A 9,317-nucleotide genomic window follows, 5' to 3' on the forward strand; every position below is an offset into this window, starting at 1 on the left:
ACGTACAAATATATTTTCAATATAAACTATATAAATTTTAGTAATTGCTATGCTGTGAGAATTTTGAATAAAATATTTTGTTTCAAAAAAAGATATGCAATACAATACTGAATATAAGCAGTAAGACTCAAGTTAGTAGAATGAATAGTAGAAATCAAAAAACATTTCAATATATCAAAAAAAGCATTGAAGGATGTTCAAGAATGCTTATATTTTACTTTCTTATTTAAATACTTCCATGTAAGTATGTGCTGTCTGATCAGTATACCCTTTCTTTATCCATTACCTCTCTTCCTGGCCCTCCTGTCTTTTCCTTGTCCCCCGTGTTTCCTTAGAAAGTTTGCTTCACTTTCATGTTGTATACAAATACATGCTTTTATGAATAGACATAAAATCTAGGAGCTACAAATGAGAGAAAACGTATTTTCCTTTCTGAGACTGGTTTAATTTGCTTAATATATGTATCTCTAGTTACATTAAATTATTAACTTTATTTATTTATTATTATAAGTTTGTTAATAGGATTAAATATTAATTTGTTCATCTTTATGGCTGAAGAATGTTCCATTGTGTATATATAGCATATTTTCTTCCTCTGTTCTAGGCCATCTAGGTTGTTTACACAAATTAACTACTCTACACAGTGCTATAGTGAACTCTGACTGATGTGAGGTATCTCTGTGATATGTTGATGTATAGACCTGGTGTTGTGGGATTATGACCTCTTTAGTCAATGGCTTTTGGGAGTTTTGGGCCCTAGTGCATGGTCGTGTTGGCATACCTGACTGCTTAAAGGCTCGGAGGAGGGTTCTCTGGCTCTCTTGCTCTTGTGCTCTCTCTTGGCATGGTCAAGAGAGCAAGCAGCACCTGTAGGCAGAATGGCATTTACAAAGGCAGCTGGATCAGCACTGGCATCTGCTTTGTTCTGTATCTGTGATTTGTCTTTTCATTACACTCCTTAAGAAATTAGTTATTAAACTTATGCAGTTCCTACATCAGTCCTTGGAAGTTCTGGTGGGTCACATGGCAGATCTATTTTTAGAAAGTTAAGGAAACTCCATCCTGACATCGATAGTGGACAGTTTATGTTTCTATCAGCAATGTGTGTGTGTACTCCTTTTGTTCACACTCTTGCAAGAATTTATTGTTATTTCTTTTTGTCATGACCATAATGCTAGGTAGAGTAGGACAGAATCTGTATTTAGTTCAAGTTTGCAGTTTTTTAATGACTACTGATGTTTTTCTTATGTCTATTGGCCATTTGTAAAATTCTTTGAGAACTGTGTATTCATGTCATTAGCCCATTGATTGGCTTCTTTCTTGCTTGCTTAGGTTTTGAGTTCTTCATACAATCTAGATAATATTCTGTCAAATGTGCAGTTAGCAAAAATATTTCCCAGCCCATAATTTATGTATATATAAATTAAATATATTTTCCCATATACAAATGGCCAACAAGCACAGAAATAAAGCAAATTTATCAGTCACTAAGAAAGTGCAACCCTGAACAAAAGCCCACATTACAAACCCACTGACATGATAGAACAAAGACAGTCAAGAGAAAAGAATTGGTGTGAATGTAAAAAGATATTATGTGTTGATAATGGGACTCTAAAGTGGTATAACTTTTGGAATAGTATCTTGCAGTCCCTCATATAATTCAACACAACGCTACCAGCAAAAACAAGTGTTCATCTTAGTTCTCAACAGAAACATATAATGACAAGTCAATGACCAACTGATAAGTGGATAAAGAAAGTGGTGTATTGATATTGTAACCTATTCAGCTCTAAAAAGGAATAAAATACTAATGCATGCTACAAATTATAGAAGTAATTATAAACATTGTGCTAAGTAAATAATTAAGTTACCAAAGCTATATATTTTTTCATCTACATAAAATGGGCTGGGACTGGAGAGCTAGCTCAGTGGTTAAGGGCACTGATTGCTCCTCAGAGGTCCTGAGTTCAATTCTCAGCAACCACATGGTGGCTCATCTGCAACGAGATCTGGTGCCCTCTTATGGCCTTAGTATATATACAAACAGAACACTGTATACATAATTGATAAATAAATTTTTTTAAAAAATAAGGAAAGTATCTGGAAAAGAAGTACTGTCTAGAACATGAAGTAACTTGTGAGTATGATAGAGAAAATAAGAAGGTCTGGAGGGTGTTCTGGAGGAGATAAAATGGTTTATTTTATTTATTTATTAAAGATTTCTGCCTTCTCCCGCCACCGCCTCCCATTTCCCTCTCCCTCCCCCAATCAAGTCCCCCTCCCTCATCAGCCCAAAGAGCAATCAGGGTTCCCTGCCCTGTGGGAAGTCCAAGGACCACCCACCTCCTTCCAGGTCTAGTTAGGTGAGCATCCAAACTGCCTAGGCTCCCACAAAGCCAGTACGTGCAGTAGGATCAAAACCCAGTGTCATTGCTATTGAGTAGGAGATTAAATGTTAAAAAAAAAAACACTATTGGTGGTAATAACTACACTCAGTTATACATGTATGAATGGCCATTGAGTTGTTCTTTAAAATTGTTGAACTGTGTATTTCAATAAATCTGATCCTAAAGTAAATAGATGAGAAATCTGTTATACTGACACAAATAGAAGATACTTGGAAAGTCAGGCCTAGTGACACATCCTTTTGACCCCTGAAACCAGGAGGCAGAAGCAGGCAGACCTCCATGTGTTCCAGGACAGCCTGTTCTACATAGAAAGTTCTGGAACAGCCAGTGTTATATATAGAGTCCCTGCCTTAGCAAAATCTATAGGAGTTATGTTTATGTTAGATAAATATTTTTAAGCAAAGAAATTATCTCATATCAAATATGCCAACTTACATTTGTATAACTCATCCAGCATTAACTAACAGCATGTGCTTTTTGCTGAGGTTCACATAATATATGTGCAGGAAAGATTGTGTTCTGGACAGTTTAGTTAACTGAATGTTGAAGCAATATACTATTTATAAAATAATATTGAAACCAAAACAGTAACTGAAAGCAGAAAGTTGATGGAAAAAATACTAAGATGTATGTGCATTAAACAACACAGTGAAAATATATGAGCTAAAATATCTTAAGACAATTTAAAAACTATTTTGAACTAAATGAAAATAAAAATATCACTCATTAAAATTGTACAATGCAACAAAACCCACAGCTTAGAGGGAACTTTGGTAATGTTGAATACATTAAAATTAAGGCATATTTAAAGTTAAGTTGACTTGGTTAAGTTCCATCTTAGAACTAAAGGAAAGCAATAATATAAGGCTATAAAAATAAAAAAGATTAATCCAAACTGAAAATAAAAAAATCAGGCAAGCAAATACAGTGCATGAACCTGAAGCTAGGATAGTGAATTAACAGAGAAGACCATGGATAGGAATAGCAAATCCAGTACTATTTATCTCATAGTCTCAAAAGACAAACAGTGGAAATACAAGTAAATTTTGGCTCAGGTATTTGATTTAAGTGGCATTAGTAAATCCTTTGGCATTCGCACGCAATCAAAGCTCACACAAATGTAGTTAAATCATTTGAACAGGCTTCTGTCCATTAAAAAGATGGAATCAGTCATTAACATTTTTCCAAAATAAAAAGAAAGATACCAGACCTAAGTATGTTCTCTTGTAAATACACCAGAAATGTTAGAACAAATTATACTAATTCTCTAAAATTAATTCCAAGAGATAGAAGTCAAGGGATCATTTGCTAATTCATTCTATTTGGTCTAATGCCAAACCAGAGTAAGGTATCAAAAGAAAAGAAACTACAGACCAATAGCAATCATGAACATCAGTGAAAAAACTGTAGAACAAAATATTAATGAGACCCATCTATCAATGTAAAACTAAAATCAGAAATCATTTGTCAACTAAATTTATTCCAGCTTACAAGACTGTCTTAAAACTAAAAAACCCTCACTCCTTCACATCCTAAGGAATTCAAATGATCATACAAATTGGTGCAGAAATGCATTTGACAAAAATATTCAATGCATGATTAAAAAACAAACCGGAATGGAGGGAAAGTCTGATAAAGGTCATACACAAAGCCTGCTGTTGTCCTAAGCCTTGATTGCAAAAGTAGAGCATCACTCATTCTGTTATGGGAACCATGTAAGGTGTTTCCCCTTGGTATTCATAGTTTACAGCACAGTGGAAGGATGTCTATTGAGATGAAAGAAGTAAAACTATCTTATTCATGTTCCGTATGAATGCATACTTCAAAATATCCAAAAATGAATAAATAATAATAATAATAAATTTTATTAATAATATCAATTCAAAAAATTCAATAACTAATCATCAAATATGTTTAGGTCACTTGGTAGATACAAGGTTTGTATGCAAGTACCAGTTTATTTCCTGCATGATAATGATGAATGAATGGAATTTAAAATTTGAAATTGCAGTGATATTTATATCTTCAAAAAGATGGGACAAGACAGCTTATGCCACTCCCAGTAACCTTAGCTTAGCCAGGGACAATCTGAGCATCAAATAAACATTAGATTATACGCAAGTACAAAATCCATACACATCACACCATAGTCTTTTTAAGAAGTGACTAGACAAATTGGTCAGCGGGATAAAACAGGAAGATATCCTGCAGTATAGTTCCTCCTTCCAAGCCGTTGTGGGAAAGCAGCAGAATTCCTGCGTTCTTAGCTATAGAGTACATGGCCGGACTTCCTCTTCAGCTGCTCAAGGAGGGAAGGAAGGAAGCAGCACACTCTCTTCCGAGAAATAGGACAAACCCAACCCCACCTGGAGGACTAATACATAACCAGTTTAAATACTGGTTAGAGCTCAATCCCGAAAGTTTAAAATCTAGTATGTCTTCTTGGCATGGGTGTAGGGGCAACAATTAAGACCACATTAACAGTTAAATTCAACTTTTAGAACAGTGTTCTTCAGCCTTCCTGAGATTGCAGCCCTTTAATACAGTTCCTCATGTTGTGGTGACCCCAACCATAAAATGATTTTCACTGGTACTTTATAGCCATAATTTTTGCTACTGTTATGAATTGTAATATAAATATCTGACATGCAGGATATCTGATACGTGAACATATAAGGGGTTGTGACCCACAGGAAGAGAACTGCCGCTTTAACATGTGACAAATGGAAATTGTTCAGGTACAAAAATGCTGTTATCTGTGTGTCCTTAGAAAACTCTGCTATCAAGAAAACATGGATTCACTCTCATTGAATTCTTGATATTGTGATTTGCATTGATTATCAGCAATTCTGTAAGGCTGTTTTGGTTGAGTTCAAACACAGACAATTATTCCTAGTGGTTTGCTCATTCTTCTTTGTGCAAAGGCTCTTTCTGTTGTATGATATTTTGTTTGTGTTCTGACAAATAAACCTTGCCTGGAGGACAGGGGGTGGAGCTAGCCATCAGTTAACCATAGAGGCCAGGCAGTGGTGGCACACAACTTTAATCCCAGCACTTGGATGGAAAAAGCAAGAAGATCAGGAGTTCAAGGCGACCCTGGGCTACAAGAAATTGAGTCTGAAAGAAAACAACAGAGTGGGGCAATGGTGGCTCACACATTTGATCCCAACACTAGGGATCTTACGCCTTTGGGCCCAGCATTTGGGAGGCCCACGCCTTTAATCCCAGACCAGCTGGAATGTGGTTGGTGGAGACAGGATCTCAGACTCTATTCAATCTCAGATTTCACAGAGGTAAGAAGTCTCTAGTGGCTGGCTGCTCTGCTTCTCTGATCTTTCAGCTTTCACCCTACATATCTGACTCTGGGTTTTATTGTTAAGACTATTCAGATCGCACTTCAGCACGGACAAAGTGACTTCTATTCACAACTTCCTGGAAATTATAACTCTCCAAGGTTTTAGTGATGGGCTTGAATACCCTTGGTTTTCTACCCATTTCAGAAGTAAATTCAATGCTAGTTGGATATGAAATGGACTCCAAAATGCTGATCTGAGCACTACTATCATAGAAAACTGTTACCCCAGCAGGAGAATGCAACCAGAGGTGTATCTCAGTCCACCGCAGAAATATTCTTAGACTTACTAACTCTAAACCGTTCACATTTCCACACCCACCAGCCTATTCATTCCACTTAATTGTCAAATATACAAGGGGCAATTGCAAAAGAAACCAGAAGTCTTCTTTTACTCCTCACTTAACACAAACAAATTGGCTGAGTGCTGTAAAAAGAAATCCTAAGGATTTACAGTAGACGCTTCTTGTAACAATTACAGTCTCAAAATAGTAATCCTAAAACCATAGCCTATGGTCATTAATAGTAAGACCATCATTCCAAAGCCAAAAGCCACCTGCCTTCCATTTACTCTCAAATGAAAAATCAGATGTTGCCACCTGCCTTACGTTTGCTGTCAAAGGAAATAAAGAATCAGATATTGGGCTACAAATCACTTTCTTTATTTACTTGTTTGTTGTTTTTGTTTTCATACAAATTTTCCTAAAATTATCTAAAACATGGTTTCAGTGTCAAATCTGCAGCTCTCTGTTTCTGCAGTCCTGTTGTTGTTACAGCCCTCCAGACCTTAGCATGACTGTCGCCATGCTGGCAGCACTATTGTGACCTTACGACCCAGAATGTAGGTCCTAATACCTGCCAAAAATGGAGCAGAGACTTAGTCCACAGCTTCAGGAAAGTTCCCAAGTAATAAGTTTATAAATGTGCTAACCTTGCTTTTCAGTTTCTGTAGTTCTGGTACTTGCTAACTGAAGTGTGCCAACCACACTATCACTACACAGAAACCAAGTGTCTATTGCTGGGTGGCGACTGCACAGGGAACTTGCCCAAACCATGCAATCACAAGCCTCAGAGCTCTTCACTTATTTCTGTGTAGTGATAGTGTGGGTCTTCTAATTACTGTTCCCTTCAGTTGTTAAAGGGTCTTCTCATTTTGGTGATTGATGTAAGGGGTGCTGTGGTGGCAATGCAAATAGCACTTAATATCAAACCAATGCTCCGAACATTACTGGGAAAAAGAAGGTGGGTTTGCTTTTGCTAGCATGAGTGAGTACTATATCCAATCCTAGTACCCACCACCTCCAAGCGGCAAAATCCCTATCTTTCATACGTAAGGCTATACACACCTGACACATGGCAGCCTGCATTCACTTATTACATAATATTGGTAAATTTGTTTTCCCCTAAGCTTCTTCATTTGCCTTAAATCTATACCAGTACTTCTTAAGAGGCACCATTTCAGTAAGCAGTGACATAATTTCCACTGAGTGCCTGAAATATTTCCGTTGCCTCCTGCTGGGATCACACAGCATAGAGGAAAACGTTTTGGAAATAGTAATAAGCCCCAAGACCTGAGTATGGATAATGGAACAAGAAGGGGATGGATAGCCTTTTCTGGGTTTGAAATAGAAGGGATTTATATACTCCAGAGGAGAACCAGCAGAGCCAATGTCTTTGCTTGTGCCAACATGAGGTACCTGGTTAAGGCACATGTAAGGATCCAGGCTCAAGTGTTATAGTTGTGGAAACCTGCCTATTATATTGGATTAAAATCTAATACAAAAATATTAGGAAAAAATTTTAAAAAAATAAAAAATATTAGGGAAAATAAAAAATATTAGGGAATTGTCATTGTACTAAAAGACAGGGGAGATTTGAAAAATCAAACCATAGGTATTTATTGTGATTTGAATAAGAACAATCCCCATAGATTCATATATTTAAATGTGTAGGGAGTGGCACTATTTGAAAGGATTAGAAAATGTGGCCTTATTGAAGGAAGTGTGTCACTGAGGGTGAACTTTGATGTTTCAGAAGCCCAAGCCAGGCCCACATGTAACTCTCTCTTCCTGCTGCCTATGGATTCAGATGCAAAACTCTCAGGTACTTGCCCAGCACCATGTCTGCCTGCATGCTGTCATACTTCCCACAGTGATTTCAATGAACAAAATCTCTGAAATTGTAAGCAAGCTCCAATCAAATGCTTTCTTTTGTAAGAGTTACAATGGTCATGGCATCTTTTCACAGCAATAGAACACTGAGTAAGACACTTATAATCAACATATAATTAGCTTGGATTTAATAAAATTTTGTCTTTGATTGTGTTGTTTCTAGAAATTAATTTCCAAGATTATATATTTTTTAAAAAAAAATGGAAAAATCTGTATTTTCTATTTGGTTTTCAATTTGACCTATCATTTCCTTGGCCCTTTTTACTTCAAACAGTTTGATCATGCACAGAAGTTCCATTGGGCAGATGGGCTGTTGGGCAGATGGGCAGGTAATCACCATGATGGTAGGGACAGAGGAGCCAAGGCTCCAGGGCTGTGTGGATAGATAGGTGTGAGATGACAGATCAGCTATGGTGAAGGGGACTTCTTCTTCTTGGCTGTACACACACACACACACACACACACACACACACACACACACATACACACACACAGAGGGAGGGGGAGAGAAAGAGAGAGCTTATACAGAGCACTTGACTTAAAGGTAGACTCTTGAACCCATGACTATATTGGAAGGACCTTGTGTTGAGATTGGGAAAATGAAAAATGAAATGAGTGGGTTTTGTTGTTATTGTTCTTTGTTTTACTAACTTGAAGAACTCTATTCTTATTCAAAGGCTCTTTTTCACTCAATATGAAAAACATACTGAGAAATTTGAGTCCAAACAAACACAGAACCCGGTGTGTTTTGAGTTTTACTTTGTGAGAGATGCGATTGACAATTGTGTTTAATCATCAACACAAGTCAAATTAACTCAAAGAAATCACTGGTCTAAATGTACGATACAAAATCATAAAAGTATTAGAGAAAATCATAGGGTGCTTCTTTATCTCCTTGAGCTGTTAAATGCTCAGATTTGACAGCAAAACCAAAAGCAATCAGAGTATAAAAATAAATAAATTAAGCCTCATAAAAATTAAAACTTTTGTGAATCAAGATATGTTATCAAGAGAGTAAAATGAGAGCCAAAACAATTAAGGAAATACTTACAAATCAAAATTCAAATAATTTCTTAAATAAAGAATCTAAGAATCTGTTCAACTCGTTGACAAAAGGATCATTCATAATTGCAAGCTGACAGTGAAGAGATGCTTCTCCCTAGGAAAATACTAAGATGGCCAGAAGAATACACTGTAGGTAGAGAGAAAGGCAACAAGAAAATCACAGGCATTAACAAGGGTTGGAAAGGACAGCAACACACTGCTGGTGGGGCTAGAAGGCACAGCACTGTAGAAATGCTTGTTGCTTTCTCTAAAGGTTAAAGATGAGGTTACGACAGTCACTGCACTTCCAACTCCAGAAATAAAAGCTTCCTGAATTTCTGT

The sequence above is a fragment of the Microtus ochrogaster genome, linkage group LG1 (genome assembly GCF_000317375.1).
Source record: "Microtus ochrogaster isolate Prairie Vole_2 linkage group LG1, MicOch1.0, whole genome shotgun sequence".
Classification (NCBI taxonomy): domain Eukaryota; kingdom Metazoa; phylum Chordata; class Mammalia; order Rodentia; family Cricetidae; genus Microtus; species Microtus ochrogaster.